The following is an 18,594-nucleotide window of genomic DNA, read 5'->3' as shown; positions in this document are numbered from 1 at the left end:
TCCAAAATTCTTTTCTCAAGTCAAACAATTTGTTAGAGGAGAGTATGTATTATCTAGAAACTGTTTTTCTTTCGTTCATTTTTTTTTTTTTGACAGTAGGAAGGATACTCTGATAGCTTGTCCAAGGTTTTCTGCCAAAAGAAATCTCCTCTCTTTTACCTTATCTGAATCCCATCCTCCAAAAGGATATGTTCAGTTCCAATAAATGGAACTCCTAAGAGGATGAGTGCTATATCTTCTGTTTTAAAACAATTCCTCACAGTCAATATCCTACAAATAACCCATATGCTACATATATGCAAGAAATGAGTTGGTTCACTGATTTTTTTAAAAAATCAATGTAATTTTAAATTCTTAGTATTTTAGGTAATCATTCTGTCTATAATACCACTGTACACGTACTATTTTTAAAATATCATCATGCATCCTGATGTTCATTTTCACTAAAGGTCTGAAAAGGCCTTGCAAGTGGATTTAAAACCTGATGTGTGCTTTGGAAGCAAAATCAACTGTAGGTTGGCTACACTTTGGGAAGTATATGCAAGGATGTATTGCAGAAATTGTAAGTGAATTCTTCAAAGCAAAGGGAGAAAGGGAAAGATATACCCAACTGAATACAGAGCTCCAAACAAAAGCAAGGAGAGATAAGAAGGCCTTCTTAAGTAAACAATGCAGAGAAATAGAGGAAAACAACATAATGGGAAAGACTAGAGATCTCTTTAAGAAACTTAGAGAAACCACAGGAACATTTCATGCAAAGATGGGCACAATAAAGGACAGAAACAATAGGGATCACAGAAGCAGAAGAGATTAAGAAGAGACTGGCAAGAATGCACAGAAGAACTATATAAGAAAGGTCCTAGTGATCCGGATAATCATGATGGTGTGATCACTCACCTAGAGCCAGACATCCTGGGGTGTGAAGTCAAGTGGGCCTTAGGAAGCATTACTACCAGCAGAGATAGTGGAGGTGATGGAATTCCAGCTGTGCCATTTCAAATCCTAAAAGGTGATGCTGTGAAAGTGCCACATTCGATATGCCAGCAAATTTGGAAAACTCAGCAGTGACCACAGGACTGGAAAAGGTCAGTTTTCATTCCAATCCCAAAGAAGGGCAATGCCAAAGAATGTTCAAACTACCATACAATTGTGCATATAATTTTACATGCTAGCAAGGTAATGTTCAAAATCCTTCATGCTAGGCTTCAGTAATACATGAACCAAGAACTTTCAGATGTACAAGCTGGATTTAGAAAAGGCAGAGGATCCAGAGATCAAATTGCTTGGATCACTGAAAAAGCAAGAGAGTTCCAGGAAAACATCTACTTCTGCTCTATTGACTATGCCAAAGCCTTTGGCTGTGTGGATCACAAAAACTGGAAAATTCTTAAAGCGGTGGGAATACCAGACCATCTTACCTGCCTCCTGAGAAACCTGCATGCAGGTCAAAAAGCAACAGTCAGAACCAGACATGGAACCACAGACTGGTTCACAATTGGAAAAGGAGTACATTAAGGTTGTATATGGTCACCCCGCTTATTTAACTTACATGCAGAGTACATCATGTAAAATGCCAGGCTGGTAGAATCACAAGGTGAAATCAAGATTGCCAGGGGAAATATCAGTAACCTCAGATATACAGATAACACTCTAACGGCAGAAAGAGAAGAAGAACTAAAGAGCCTCTTGATGAAGGTGAAAGAGAGTGAAAAGCTGATTTAAAACTCAACATTCAAAAAACTAAGATCAGGGCATCCAGTTCCATCATTTCATGGTAAATAGACAGGGAAAAAATGGAAAGAGTGACAGAGTTTATTTCCTTAGGCTCCAAAATTACTGCAGAAGGTGACTGCTGCCATGAAATTAAAAGATGCTTGCTCCTTGAAAGGAAATTTATGACAAGTCTAGATAATGTACTAAAAAGCAGAAACATCACTTTGCCACCAAAGTCCGTATAGTCAAAGTTGTAGTTTTTCTAGGAGTCATGTATGGATGTAAAGAAGGACCATAAAGAAGGCTGAGCACTGAAGAATTGATGCTTTTGAACTGTGGTGCTGAAGAATACTCTTGAGAGTCCCTTGGAGAGCAAAGAGATCAAACCAGTCAATCATAAAGGAAATCAACCGTGAATATTAATATGAAGGACTGAGGCTGAAGCTGAAATTCCAATACTTTGGCCACCAGATGCGAAGTGTTGACCCACTGGAAAAGACCCTGAGGCTGGGAAAGACTGAAGACAGGAGGAGAAGGGGGAAACAGAGGATGAGATGGTGGATGGCATCATTGACTCTATGGACACGAGTCTGAGCAACTCTGGGAGATAGTGAAGGACAGGGAAGCCTGGTGTGCTGCAGTCTATGGGGTCACAAAGAATCGGACAGGACTGAGCGACTGAACAACAACATTTAGAACTTTCATTAAAGTGTTTTTCTTTTTAGACACAGTCTTGTTTACAATAGCCATTTCAAAAGCTGCTACTCCTGGCTTAGAAAACAATGTTATAATATCTTCCCATCAATATTATTAAAAACATTTATCTCTGGAAAAGTTCTAAAAATTTCACTACAATGATAATTCAAATATTAAAGCAAATATAAAAATGACATTATATGATAAGATACCAAAGGATTAAAAAGGTTTAAAAATTCTTTGCAAGAGGGTATTTTAATTTCTGATTAAGCAAAATATAGTACAGTAGCCACTAGTCACATATGGCCTATCTAAATTTAAAGTAATTAAAGTTACATAAAACCTAAAATTCAGCTTCTTCATTGCACAAGCCATGTTTCAAGAGCTCAACAGACACATATGGCTGCTGGTTACCATACTGGACAGGGCAAATAGAGAACACAACCATCGTCACAGAAAGTTTCTACTGAATAATGATGGTCTTTGTTAGAGAGACCACTACCGATGAACTGATGTGCACAGACCAATTTATTTCTGTTAAGTCATTTTTCCTTTGGTATAGGAGGTTGAATTAAACCTCTCAAATTTAAATGATTTTCCTGGAAAATCCATATTATAATGTAACTAAAGTTGTGCGATAAGCACTGCAGTGTAGATTTTCTTTTTCTTCTTGTGACACGGAGAATGGAATTTTTAAAAATTCCATTTCCTCTAGATAAGGAATTATAACATAGCTAGTTTTTCCTTTGAATTTCCATTTTTCTTTCTTTATAACAGTCTGCTCTAACCCTGGTCTGCTTCAAGGCTTACCCAGCGGCAGCCTGACCTGTGTTTTGTGGCAAGGTGTTCCTAGTTGATGGATAGCGCAGTACTGCAGGCTTCCAACTCCACGCTGGTGAAGTTCATAAGTAGCATTAAACAAAACCCTCACAGCCTAGCCAGGTTTTCCAACCAGGTGAAGGGTATGTCTAATTTAGTGGAGAAAAATGTTAGTGAGATCATCTCTGTTACTCATGCTTAGCAGTGAACCATGCGGCAGAGCAAAGACAGAAATATAACAGTAACAAAAGTAAATACAAATAATATGAAAAACTCCCAAATCACAGGGCTAAACCAGCTGCTTTTAAACACAACTCCTGAAAACCTTGAGAGAAGTAATACATTTGTGTTTAAAAGACTGGTTAAACCATGTAGTTGATCCACGTGGTAAGAAAGGAGGTCTGTAATTACATGAGCATACTTTTAAGTGTTTTCATCAGAAAGTAAAGTGTAATGAATAATCACTTAGTATTAAAAATAGTTTGATTTTAAAAGTAGAAAGGTCATATATGAAAAACATAATAAAGTCCAGGTAAAGAAATACCTGATAGAACAATCCAATTATTTTAGAAATGAATCTTTCACATTGTTGTGAAACTAGATTTCCATAGAAGATTCCATAGTTCCTAAAAAATTACTTAGCACCTTGAAATTAGCCACAGAATATACCTTAGCCTGGGGGCAAAAAAAGGAAGAATAAAAATGCTGAGCCAACCTCCCAAATCATTCTGCAATTAGATTTTTGTATTTTGGAAATTACACTTGCTTTCAAGATTCTTTGGGTCATTTAAACACTCAACATCTCTTTGCTCCCTTGCACACTTCCCAAGCAAGTCTAAAACCAAATAAACTGCCACAAATGTTTACCAACAAAATACCAATTTTCCAAGTCGTTTTTCTTAATTTTTAAAACTTAAGAAGTATTATTACAATTAGGTAACTACTCCTGGCAGAAGGCCTCTGAAATATTGTCTCCCAGACACTAATGGGTCTTTGAAAAGTTGGAAACTCTCAATTCATTAGGACTTTGAGTAGCTGTTTTGTACCTAAGAATGAGAATTGATGGAGAGGTTGTGACTAAACACATAATTTTATGAAATATGATCAAAACATAATGGTTTTGTTATGATGCACATAACAATCAAGAACCTGTTTCTTTTTAGCAAGCTCCTAAAAAGTGCCTCCCGTATAATTATTAAATAAAAACACTCACTTATTCAGTACTCAGCTAAGCTTTTAAACTCTGAATAAGAGAAGTACACAGTGAGAGAGGTACTTACATGGTTTCCTTGGATACTGGATGATGCCATTCAGGTCTATGTTTTTATCTGAAAGTGGTGCCCTGTGGAGAAATGAGGCTTGGTGAGTGGCTGTTTATACATAGTAAGTAAATAAGAACTTTGTTTATTTTACAAAGCACTTTTGATTTTGACCTAGATTTATTTTTCTCGTCACACCCAGCCCTTGTAAACGGCAATAATACAGGAGAACAGGTACTTTGTACAATTCTTTTTAACACCACTGAAGGAATCATAATTATTAAAGCAGAAACTCTGAATGCCATGGCTAAGCACATTACTCCTTGGGCTGCTTTATATATCTTGACTACTATATTGACGTCAGATGAATCAATGAACACCGCCTGACTCTTTCTTTTCCTTCAAAAAGAATTGTTCTTGAAGCATCAATAAAGAAGTGAATCTAAAAAATTCACATAAAGGATAAATGTCCTTACCGTAATCAGAGTAAGAGAACTCTAGCTTTAGCCCACTCCTAAACACCTCAGGGTTTCCTTAGCTGCCATTTTAAATATTGTAGTGGGATCCTCGAGTCCCAATCATTGAAGTGCTATGAGCATACAATTTTGACATTCAGTCTCTCAGAACTACATGTTTTCTAATTTTGGTAGCATGATTAATCCCTCCTATGTGATGAGTTTTAACCGTCTAATATTTCTTTGGATCGAAAAGAACAAATGAGCTACAGCAAAGAATGGCAACTAACTTGAACGCTTCACGCAATTTAATAACCCGAAATGAAGTAAGTGTGTGCTAGGTTTCCATTAAAAAGTTTCCAGCCACAATTAATTGAACAAAAACTCGTCTTGTTCCAAGATTATTCTTGGAAATGTAATTTTGAAGTCTATGTGAAATAAGGAAACTTACTTTTTACCATATGAAAGCAATCTCATTTTTTCAGGAATGATTTTTGGATAGACTTCCGATTTGACATTTTCCATTTGAACGAGCAGCGAAGGGGTTTGGAAGGGGTGGGGGAGGGCAGCAGTTCTGTGTTCTTTTGCCAGCTCTGACAAAGGTCTGGTTGTCAGTGATACCTTTACAGCTAAATTTACTCCAGAGTGACAGGAACAGGTGCACCTCGGCCTGCCAGACACTTGTGCACAGGGATCACGCATCTTACGGCTTGACGATCAAGGGGGGAAAGCCTGGGTCTTCATAGAAAAGGAGAGGAGACAAACGCAGCCCAAACTGGGGGGTTTCTCTTCAAAGCCAGCTGGTCTGGCTTTATTCTACAGGAATTTTTTTACCTGTCAGAGTTTGGACAACAAAGCCCTCAGCAGGTGCTGACGGGTACAACTTCCTGGAGAAGCAGAAAGGCGCTGGTGAGTTTCAATTGCCAAAATGTATTTTTTTAATCTCTAAAAGTTCATTTTGTTATCTTGGAAGAGGCACTGCTGAGGTACCTACGTTCAGAAAGCTGATGAGACCATTGGAATCAGAGCCAACTAACTCAACAGTGGGTTTTCCTGGCGTAGAAAGTAGGGCTGTTACCATTTGACAGTTTTTTAGAGGAAAGAACAAAGTTTTTTTTTTTAAAGAAAATACTTTATATTTTTAATGTTGTTCTCACTCATTACTCTCTTCAGTATCTGAAAGATGAAGAATTAATTATGTATATGATACTAGACTATTCAAATAAATACATAAATATCATTTCGATACTTGTTAATCTAACTGTCATAATCTATTCATTCTAAATAAAATGTTATTTTTCAATAAATCTCCAAACTAAAATGTGAAATGGTACATGCTCTTTTCAAAAGTTTCATGGGCTAGAATATTTTATGTGTGCATGTGACAGGAATATGATTAGAGAGAATATGAAATTAATTTTATTTTTAATAAATTTTTAAAACATGTATTGCACAGAATATTTAACAAATAGAAGTGGCAACATTTTCTCATGACAAAGAGTTTCTTTAGAGCAAAGTCTTCAGAATAAACAATACACTACTAAAGCATGTTTTTACGTCACTGATTTCCAAAATTAGCACTTTTATATACTTGGTATTTTTACTTTGTGAATTCAAAACTTTAGGCAAAAATTTTTTTTCAGAATAGGATCTTAATTAATGCAAAATATGGAAAAATGAGACCACATGTTAGGACATATTTTTAAAAAGTGATTCTATTTCAAGGACTCATTCTTTTAACTATGCTTCACAGCATTTCTCTACAAATTGTTGTATAATAGCAAATTGAAAACATTTATTTAAGCAAGTCAGGAGCTTAAAGCTAGGGACTATACATAGTAAACATATGAAACCACTTTAATAACCAAATTCCATATTTGCAAGCAACATGGACTAATGAATGTAAAAGATGCACGCATACATTTATCAAGAATGCTATAAATTATTATGCATAAAATCAATTTTCTGGGCTGTGGGGGGTAGAACTGGTGGTGCTTAAGAAGAGAAATGCTCCTACCAGTATAAATTAATACTATAAGACAACTATTTTACCCTGATGATCCCATAAATAATTTTCAATCTATATGCTTAACACATTGTCACATAGTGGGAAAATAACAAGGTCTGATATTTTTTTAATGACCACTATATCTAAAACAATTTTCAGATCAATGATGACACAGGTATGTTACAAATTTATATGTATCATTCTCTTTCAAATTAATTTAATTGCTGTTTAATTATGAAATATGTGTGGTTTAAAAAACTACCAGAAATTATTCACCCCACCAAAAAAAGTAATGTTTTTAAAACATAATCTTATCTACATTTTAATGAAACAATATTTTGCAATCTCAAAACTCAGATCTGATTTTCATTATAAATTATTACATGTAGAATGTGGTTCAGAAAAGTAAAGTCCATTTTATTTTTTTTTAATTCATGTATTTATTGTGGTTTCAAACTGCTCTTTTTATGTAATATTTTATCAACTTCATCATATTGATTTTGGCACCTGAGTAACCGTGGTCACTGAAAATTTTAGATGACTTCATTAGCCTCTTAAAGAATGAATATGCACTCCATGCACTTGATCATTGTTTTTTAATCTGCTCTGTTAAATCCTATATTCGAAAGAAAGGATTCAATTTGAAAGATGACTACTGCAAAACTGAACATATATTTTTAAGTCAACTTCAGAATTGTATTTATTAAACTTTTATATGCAATACAATTGGCTATAATTATAATAATATTTGTCATTAACACTAAGTACAAGCAACACAAAAACTTCTTCCAAATTATTTTTTATGACTTCAGTGAATTATTTAAGTGTGACTCAACCTATGAGAAACATTGTTAGGTATAGCCCAAATATTTCTACATAACTAAAATTTATCATTTTAACCCTGCCCTAAGTTATTGGCTTAATCTAAAATTCTATGATAAATTCTTTTAATTATAAGAAAAAGTTTTAACTCCTAGTTCAACATGCAACTACATGTTTGTCCTTTCTGATAAACCTTCAACTTTCATGTCAGAAAAATACCTATGCCAACTCCCCGCAATGTATGGGGATGGTTTCTTTTAATCAGTCTTAGAAACTTGGCTTAAAGTTGCAATGACTCATATATGCCTTAAAACTTTAATTTTAAAATACATGCACTTTAAGCATTATTTGCAATATATCTTTGTATCTTAAGGACAGTTTTTAGTGGAGAAAAAATAATTATTTTCCCCTTTCAGAAAGACATTTGAAAAACATTTTGTTTACCTTATATGGTCATAGGGAAAATCTTGGTTCTCCAAGCAAATAACTTCAATAAGTCATATTCCGAATATCAATCTATTTAATTACAGGACAAAGAAGTTTCCAGCTAAAATGGTTTACTTGGAAGTATTTAAAGAAACAAAAATACTTTGGCAGCTTTATATGTATCTCCTCATTGACCAGCCACCTGACTGACAGCTGTCAACTGTCTGTGGGCCAAATGTAACCCAGTAAAGATAAAAATTACATATTACTCATCCCTGTTGATATTACCTGGTGCCAGTAGGTTTTCCAATAGGAATAACTAGACTGTAGATATAAAGAAGTAAAAGAGGAATCATTTTAATTGCTTACCACGGCTCCTTTGTCACTAACTTGTTCCCCCTTCTTTTTCTTATTTATTCCACTTCTCTCAATGGCCAAGTATCACATCCACAGAGTTCATTTCCTTAAGGAAACTTCAGATGTATGTAACAAGTATGTGTCCATGAATAAACTGAGCAGCGAGGTAATAATGGCCACGCATTTCTTTCAATCAGTCTTCTTTTAAGTTCATGAAGTCTTTGAGTCTTTGAAGCTTTCAACTACTCATTTTAAAGAAAATGAAACAGAAGCACAAAAATGAAATTTATCCAAGGTCACCAACCATGAGGATGTAGATGTAGACTTGGGTCTGTCTCATAACTTCATATCCAGTGATTTTTGTTTTCTTCTGTTAGACTTAAACATGTGGACTGTCAAACTATAAGTTTAAAAAGTATACATGAAAAATTAATGTGATTTACATTCCTTTGGAGAACCATTTTCAGTTACCAAATTAATACCTTACTCAAGAGATATAGTTTTATCAGAGCATATTAAAATGTAGTTTAATAAAATAGTATAAACACATTAAAATATCTATGGTATAAATTCTTTTTTAGATTCTCTTTATTATTTAAATTGATTTCTAAACTGAAAATGTTTATGGTGCTTATGAAAAAGCAGAAGTAAAATATAATCAATGGCAGCATAAATGTTGAGAAGGTGAATGTAGAAATGAAAAGTTCAGGTTGAAAATTTCTTATATATTAGGGGATAATTAAAAATACCAAATATACCAAAGTATAAGCATTTGTATAATAGAATACTCATGAGAAGAATATATTAAACGGTTCACATAACTGACTCAACAACTGACTAGCTGGTGTGTGTATATGTGTGTTAATTACTAAACTTCTCTGGACCCAAGAGGCCTCATCAGCAAGTGTTTTCTAACAGCTAAGAAATTCTATAACTCAATAATCCTGTATTAACATGAGTGTTTTGTATTTATTCATATAATTATATTAATAAAAAGTAATATTGCTATGAGTTTTTATAATGCTGCACAATACACTGATTCACAGACATAAGGATATAGTCAAATGTTTTCTGACCCTTCAGAATAGAAATTGTTTAGAATATATCTACCATATTCTAAATGTAAAATAATTTATGTTAACCCTGGGCTTTGAAGAAATATTTGCCTTTGAGAAGCGTCTGCTTTAAAATCCAAACACGGAAATGAATTTTTTGTAAAAGGAGTTGGGGATGGGGGGGGTACTTAAAACATTGATATCAGATATGGGAGGAAACTGTGGACAGGGTTTTCCTGCAAGGAATTAGTCTAAAATAATCTCCAACAGCTCTATGATACCATTTAGCAACTAAATTATATATCTAAATTTACAAATGAATCTGCTTATTCTATTACATTTGGTCCAAATCAACATTAGTCATTAATCAGAAAACCATTTAACAATAGGCAATAACAGTATGCAAATCAATTGCAAGCAAAATAATCAGTAAATAATATCCATTCCTAAGAATTGGGAAAGACAAGGGTGTCAAAGCAAAATATGCAAAATCACTAGACTTTCAAATGAATTCAATCATTCCCCTGCATCTCAAAGGGCTGTTAGTGAGGGTGATAGATTGTCCCTCGTCTGCCTTTTAAGAATCATAAATGTTTTCTCCTTAGAGCTGAAGACTGTTGTCCACCCAGAGTAGAAGCAGGTAGCTGAGCTGTCTCTGTTTCACTGCTTAGTAATTTTGTAATTGGAATGGATGAGACTCTTCGCTGGGCTATGTGTAAATCGCAGGAAAGGAAGTTTTAGTTTTTAAACAGAAGGGGTTTCCTCTGCTACACATCCCAAAAGGATTCTAGGCCATATTGGTGGATTCCTGTCGGCAATGGCTTGCCCTGCCCTCTCCCTATTGCTGTAAGTAGCCCACAATTTCAGCATTCCAAATAATTAAAACACCAATATTAACTTATGAAATCAGCAGACAAAACAAAATCACTTTGTAATACACTACTGTTCAGTTGGCTATATTTTTCCCACTTGGGTACTCTGGTAACAAAACATGCAAGATCTTACCCAGGGATGATATTATCACAGATAGCTTTGAATTTTTCAGTGTGTTCTATAGGCCTGAGTTGACACAAAGGACTTAATGTTCACTTAACGTTTACAGTTTTATAAAATGGGACCCTTTTTTTCCTATTCTTTTTTTTTAATTGAAGTATAGTTGACTTTACAATGTTCTGTTAATTACAAGTGTAAGCAAAGTGATTCAGTTATACATACATATATATACATATATGTATATTCTTTGAAAAAGAATCTGAAAGATTCTTTTCCATTATAGGTTATAACAAGAAACTGAATATAGTTCCCTGTGCTATACAATAGGGAGACATTTTTTTAATGGAAAAAAAAAATGTAAGCCAGCACATGAATATGTCTGTTTGTGTCAGAAAAACACTGGTACAAAAAACAGGCATGGTAGAGGCTCCCCCCCAGTCCGAAGTGTTAAAAATATCTGTGTCCAAGAGAGACTAATGGCAGCAGCTGGGTATGGAGAGAGGTTAAAAGCCTGGGAATGTGGATCCCTGTGTGGCCTCGGAAGCCCATGTTGTAAAGGTTTCTCCTGATGGCTCGGCAGACAGAGGTAATTAGGAGGAAGTAAGGGACATTTGTATTGATTGAAAGCTTCTCTCAGGAAAAGTCACATTTCTTACATGATCAAGAACAACGCTAGCCCTGGGCGTAGGGAATCTGGGCTTACAGCAGCTGGTGGTCACTGAAGCAGGCATGTGTTTGCCAGCCAGTTGTCACTAAAGGTAGAGGTTCCTGGAGCCAGAACTCATTTTACCGGTTTTGCTGAGATTCTGGGATCCCAAGAACATATTCCACCCAAGAAAAATAAGCACTTCCCCTTTGATAAGTAAAGATGAAGAAGTGTACAGAAAATTAGGAAAATTAGGTCTACATATGGTTCAGTCCATTCTAAAGGAGATCAGTCCTGGGTGTTCTTTGGAAGGAATGATGCTAAAGCTGAAACTCCAGTACTTTGGCCACCTCATGCGAAGAGTTGACTCACTGGAAAAGACCCTGATGCTGGGAGGGATTGGGGGCAGGAGGAGAAGGGGACGACAGAGGATGAGATGGCTGGATGGCATCACAGACTGGATGGACGTGAGTTTGAGTGAACTCCGGGAGTTGGTGATGGACAGGGAGGCCTGGCGTGCTGCGATTTATGGGGTCGCAAAGAGTCGGACACAACTGAGCAACTGAACTGAACTGAACTGAATGGCTCAACCAATTTTCTGACTACCATGGGTAGAATACATGTGGCATGTTTTTTTCATTTGTTTATAATATGAACCAAGACAGGTGATGGAAAAAATCTGTACCATTTTGAACTCTCATTCTTACTATTTTGAAAGGCATTCACTAACTTGGAAAGTTTCATAAAGTTTAAGTTGGGAGGCCAGGAAGGAATAATAGAGAAAAGGTAAGATTATAGGATTAGGTCTTTGCAGATTTTATGCTCACCCCTACATTCAAGCAGTCCCTGGAGAAGGAAATGGCAACCCACTCCAAATATTCTTGCCTGGAAAATTTCATGGACAGAGGAGCCTGGGGGGCTACAGCCCATGGGGTCACAAAGAGTCAGACACGACTGAGCACGCATGCACATTCAAGCAGTAGATTGCAAACAAAATGTACATAATACTGGAGGAGCTAGTTAAAATGCTGATTTCTGTGATTGAGGCCTTGTGGGCCTGAAGTAGGGCCCAGAAATCTGGGCATTCTGCTAAGCTGTTCTCTGTACTAAATTGTTCAGTCCTTACCACAGCCTTCTCTTCTTAAAGAGGGTCAATTCTCCTGCTCTATGGTAGCAGGAAAACTAGAACTTAGGGATCTCAAGACCTGAATGATCAAAGTGAACCCATGGAAACAGATGTTACACGCACATTGTTATTTACTATCTGATATAATTGTGCTTAAAAGTTTAATTATTTTTATGTGCATTGGCAAATGATGAAATTTACCCACTACTAGTGAATAAGGCAAAAGTCAGTCTCAAGTTCTACTTAAGTTTCAGGCACTTGATAGTATAGCTTGAAATATGAAAAATGGCTTGAACTAACTCTTCAGGAAAGTCATAAACAGCACAGACAGTGGTTATTATAAATGTGTAGGCACAGACATTCAAGTTTTGGAATATTCAGTTAATCACCACTGACCTAGGAAGTTTAACAGTTTACAGCCTAGCTATAACGTAAGGAAACCACAAGCTTTATTCTCCCGTGTGTGAGTCATTTTTTTTGCCATTGGCTACACCAACCAGAACCTCACAGCTACGTAAGAGTGAGGTGAGGACGTGTGGATGGATGAACACAAATACTAGATAAACAACATAAGCATGTGATTTATTTGCTGTGAGTTAATCATCATTGTAATCAAAGAGCAATTATAGTGATTAATAAAAATAATCATAGAAATTCTTCTATGACCATATTGCCTATCGTATACATCACAGGTTGTTTAGGAAATATGCAGCTTTGTTAGCAGTATTTTATTTTGGAGTGATTCAGATAAATAGAAAATATTATTAATGAAATCCTATGGTTCTGAAACAAAAAATGCAGTTTTCCAAAGCAATGAAAAAAACCTGATTAATAGCCAGCCATGGTAGGACGCTTTACTGAGTTTACAACTGAAAATAAAAAACAAACAGCTGACAATAAAAAGATGGAGCAGAAAAGATGAAGGAAAGACAAAAGGAAAGAGAGAAAGGGCAGGAAATTTTAAAAATGGGAGTATATCTATCGATTGGCTATTTAGTCATTCTTAAAGGAGCCAAAAGGAATATAAAAATTGTAGAATGTTTCTTGCTGCTGCTGCTAAGTTGCTTCAGTCGTGTCTGACCCTGTGCGACCCCATAGACGGCACCCACCAGGCTCCCCCGTCCCTGGGATTCTCCAGGCAAGAACACTGGAGTGGGTTGCCATTTCCTTCTCCAATGCATGAAAGTGAAAAGTGAAAGTGAAGTCGCTCAGTCGTGTCCGACTCTTAGCGACCTCGTGGACTGCAGCCTACCAGGCTCCTCTGTCCATGGGATTTTCCAGGCAAGAGTACTGGAGTGGGGTGCCATTGCCTTCTTCGAGAATATTTCTTAGTGCCCCACTTTAAGTAGTGTTAAAATCTTTTACTTAGAATATTTTGTTTCTGAATAAAGTGATGTGATTTGATACGGATGTTCCATGTTTACAGGTTTAGTGCTATACAAGGTTGAGAAATATTTAATTTACGTGCCCCACCTCTGCACATAGAAAGAGGCTTTATCAGGGATTTTGTAGAGGAGAGAAAGGGCAGAATGCATTTTCCCCTCCAACCTTGTACCTCTCCCCAACCCTACGAAATTCTTCCCTTCATCCAGGAAGCAGCACGATTCTTAACACGGAGTTCTTATATCTCCTTCAAGATGTTCCTGGAAGAATACTCACTAATTACATCTCTGGGAGCTGTTGGAGTGGGAACAAAAGGGAGTGTGCACAGGGTGAGACCGAGGAACCACAGAGTAGGCTGTGGCCACAGCACACGCAGCAACCGTGTGCAAACAGGGGACAAAAGAGGTGAGCGGAGCAGCAGGAACCACAGAGTGCTGTTTTTTTATTTTAAATAGTAAGCAGGCAAATTCTCAAGCATCAAGATATTCTGCTGACAGACAACGTGTTTTTCAATTCCAACCTTTTCAAAAACGGTAAAATTTCCTCCTCGAGAGCCAGGCTGCCCACTGACCTGCACCCAGGACACGTCTCTGTCAGCAAACAAACGGGAGACGTACTCAGAGTCTCCTCCCCGAAGCACTCCAGACCAACACGGCAGGGCATCTGTGGAATCTCAGTCATCACGGATACTCCTTTGGATTTTGAACCCTTTGCAGAAAACTCTGGAAGAGAAGTTCATTGAAAGGAGTAGCAACGCATTGTTACTGTGTCACCGAGGGAGTGGGGTTGGAGTGCCTGGCTCCTCTGGTAGAACAGAGGCCAGGAGAATCCCGGAGGCTTCTGAGGAAAGGAAAGGACCTCGTGGGTCACCACAGGGAGAGGCCATGAGGAGATAGGGGCGCTCAATAAAGAGCTATTATTGATTTTAAGCAGTGCTGCTGGGTGAGCGGAGCATGCCAGAGGGCAAAGGAGGACAGACTGAAGGTGAGTAGAGGGAAGCAGGGAGACAGAAACAAGTGTCAGCTGCCTCACCAATTGCCTACACCACGCAGAGAGTATTGATCTGAAAGGACTTAAAAATTCAGCTTGAACAGGAAGCATATCTATAATAAATATAGTAATATTGCTATGCTATGCTATGCTAAGTCACTTCAGTCGTGTCCAACTCTGTGCGACCCCATAGATGGCAGCTCACCAGGCTCCGTCGTCCCTGGGATTCTCCAGGCAAGAATACTGGAGTGGATTGCCATTTCCTTCTCCAGTGCATGAAAAGAGAAAAGTGAAAGTGAAGTCGCTCAGTCGTATCCGACTTTTAGCGACCCCATGGACTGCAGCCTACCAGGCTCCTCTGTCCATGGGATTTTCCAGGCAAGAGTATGCTATACTTAACAGCATAATATTCTACATATTTATGCTAAGTTTCCTTAAATTGCAGAGTAAGATCATGTCATCAATAAGCAGTTTAGAAGATGTCTGATTATTCTGATGTAGCCTTGGTGGTGGTGGTGGTGGTGGTTTAGTTGCTAAGTCGTGTCCAACTCTTTCGACCTCATCGACTGTAGCCCGCCAGGCTCCTCTGCCCATGGGATTTTCCAGGCAAGAATACTGGAGTGGATTGCCATTTCCTTCTCCAGGGGATCTTCCTGACCTAGGAACTGAACCCAGCTCTCCTGTATTGCAGGCAGGTTCTTTACCAACTAAGCTATGAGGGAAGCCCGATGTAGCCTTACTCTGGACAAATGGATATATAACTATCTCCATAAGTCTGCTAAAGTCAAGTATGAATACAAAATTAAAGTCTCCAAGAATATTACATGGAACACTGATGAGGATAATATAAATTGGTCATCCCAAAACATAAGACTTCTTGATATAATGTATATTGGCTTGATCAACATATGGTCATAAACATGTTTTATGCATGTGTGCTAAGTCACTTCAGCTGTGTTGAACTCTTTCTGACCCCATGGACTGTAGCCTGTCAGTCTCCCCTGTCCATGGGATTCTCCAGGCAAGAATAGTGGTGGGGGTTGCCATGCCCTCCTCCATGGGATCTTTCCCACCCAGGGACTGAAGCCTGCATCTCTTATGTCTCTGCATTGGAAGCGCCACCTGGGAAGCCCAAATAGGTTCTATATTTATTTCAAATGTGAATGCTCTAATATGAAATAAAACTGCTTTGAAACATGGAAGCTGATAGAAAAGAAGTGGTCTTCTAAAATTTTAAGATAACAGACACTGAGATGTTTTTCAGGAATATGGATAGCCCTTGAAAGTGAACAGTATAACAATAGCTAACATTTATTGAGCATTTTCTATATGCCAAGCACTAAGTGGTTACAGAATTACAATTTCATGTACTCTTGTCAGCAAAATTCCCTCTTCCCATCCAGGAAGTTCCCATCACTTTCCCCATTTTACAATGAGGACATTTAGAAAATTAAGGTCAGATGGTTACTCAGTGTCTGAGCCTGGATTCTAACCCAGGGTCTCTGATTTACCCTTTCCTGTCATACATTCTCCGAAAAGGTATTTCCCATAATGTTCATACATTGATGCACAACTTTTCATTAGTGAAGCTGACTTTTTAAAAAATGACCAGATCTTTCATGAGTGTTACTCACCAAAATGTCTCCTTAAAGGCTATACCACATTTATATAAGGGACACCCTTGAAATTTCCCTTTTGTATCTGTGATTAGTGTCAATTTAGGACACCAATATCATATATCAAATAATCTGGTGCTTTATAATCATATCATAGTTTCTATCAAGCACCTTGTTCATTACATTTGGTTTGGATTTAGTTTCAGCAACAAATTCGTCCTTAATGATAATGATTTGCTAACAATCAGACTGTTAAGACTGCAGAGCAAATTCCTAAGGATATTTCTGTTGAGCCTTCATCACTGAAATAAGCAAATAACCTCCTAAGGCATCTATCTTGAAGAGGATGACACAGGGTTAGATACATATTTGTAAAATATTTTCTGGTTGGGAAAAAGTGTCAATTATATCATGCCCTGCTCTCATCATCCCTATAAGTGAGCAAAGGTTTATGAGTATAATGAAGCAGTAAGCACTGTGAAAGTGAAAGTGAAGTCGCTCAGTTGTGTCCGACTCTTTGCTACCCCATGGACGGTAACCTACCAGGCTCCGAGGTCCATGGGATTTTCCAGGCAAGAATACTGGAGTGGGCTGCCATTTCCTTCTCCAGGGGATCTTCCCAACCCAGGGATCGAACCCATGTCTCCTGCATTGCAGATAGACACTTTACTGTCTGAGCCACTAGGGAAGCCCTATTGGGCTTATAATAGAAGGACATCTATTGGAAACAAACCAACATAGTTTCACGTCCTTTGTCTGGCATTTAAGAGTTATGTGACTCGGGGCAGGTAGCATTACCTCTCTAAGCTTCAGTTTTAAACATGTATAAAATGGGAGAATAGTAGTACCTTCTAAGAGACTGTTATTTAGATAAAAAGAAAAAGTTTATAAAGGAATTAATTGAGTATTGATCCAACACTGATAAGTAGTGAATGGTCATTATGCACTGTGAACTTATTTCAACCCACATTCTAAGTGAAAGTCGCTCAGTCGTGTCCGACTCTTCGAGACCCTATGGACTACACAGTCCATGGAATTCTCCAGGCCAGAATACTGGAGTGGGTAGCCTTTCCCTTCTCCAGGGGATCTTCCCAACCCAGAGATTGAACCAGGGTCTCCTGCATTATGGGCAGATTCTTTACCAACTGAGCTATCAGGGAAGCCCCACCACATTCTAAACAGATAGTAATATTTTTGTACATATACTACAAATACATTTGTATTACAAATCTGAATATTATTGATATAGAAATATTTAGCTACAAATTCATTTTAAAATTTTTCAATAAGATATTAGACCTCTTTGGTTTGGATCTTTGACTTAATGAACTAGTTGTTGTTATTTAGTGACTAAGTCATGTCTGACTCTTTCTGCGACTCTGTAGCCTGTCAGGCTCCTATGTGCATGAGATTTCCTAGCCAAGAATACTGGAGTGGGTTGCCATTTCCTCCTCCAGAGCATCTTCCAGACCCAGGGATTGAACACGTGTCTCTTGCACTGGCAGGCAGATTCTTTACCACTGAGCCACCAGGGAACTAGTGAGCCCCAGTGAACTAGTATCCACTGCTAAAAACAAACTGGTTTTAATCACTAACTTAAAAGTTTTATTGCATTTTACTTTCAGTTCTCATCATATGCCAAAATAGAGACTGCAACCCAAATAACGCAAATTAATTCTCTAGTAAACTGAAATATAGATTTAATATGTATCTTTTTGTTTTTAAATCTAGTGAGTATTGCAAACATATATATCTATGCATGATCTTGCCTTCTTGAAAAAAATACAATTTTATATTGTTTGGTTTGGTTTGAAAATTTAGCTTATAAATGAAATATTTTAGAAATAATTTTTTAAGTTTTCAGCTAAGTAAAAAACCATCATTCAGAAAATTATCTAGAGAGAGGAAACAAGGTGAAAATTATCTAGAGAGAAGAAACAAGGTACTGTGGTAGCTTTATTCTGTCCTTTCAAGAATCTTTCCCCTTAACTTGGTGTTCTTGATGAGGACAGCTAACATGAATACCAGATATAAACTGTTTATTAATGATCTTTAGTCTGTTTTTTTCCTGTAGTCCATATTTATACCTATCATGACATCAATAGGAATCATACACATCCCAAGTGGGACTTTATTAAACAAACAAAAAATGCAAAATGCTATGGTTTCTGTTTTTCAAGAAGTGGCAAACAGTCTCCTAGATATAGCTGTAAAGTTGATCATGAGTCCA

The 18,594-nt window shown here is 37.2% G+C and overlaps 1 protein-coding gene across 5 annotated transcripts in view; it reads left to right on the top strand.

Annotated features, from left to right (window-relative positions):
- Nucleotides 1–5,765: 5,765 nt before the first annotated feature.
- MEF2C (myocyte enhancer factor 2C) overlaps nt 5,766–18,594 on the top strand; it is a 179,066-nt gene continuing 166,237 nt past the window's right edge. For all 5 annotated transcript variants that reach the window (XM_061424363.1, XM_061424368.1, XM_061424365.1 and 2 more), the window contains exon 1: nt 5,766–5,851. The gene's annotated coding sequence lies outside the window, so the exon portion shown is untranslated. The remainder of the gene's footprint in view (nt 5,852–18,594) is intronic.

Source organism: Bos javanicus, chromosome 7 (genome assembly GCF_032452875.1).
Source record: "Bos javanicus breed banteng chromosome 7, ARS-OSU_banteng_1.0, whole genome shotgun sequence".
In the NCBI taxonomy this organism is placed as follows: domain Eukaryota; kingdom Metazoa; phylum Chordata; class Mammalia; order Artiodactyla; family Bovidae; genus Bos; species Bos javanicus.
This window is presented reverse-complemented; position numbering and strand designations above follow the sequence as displayed.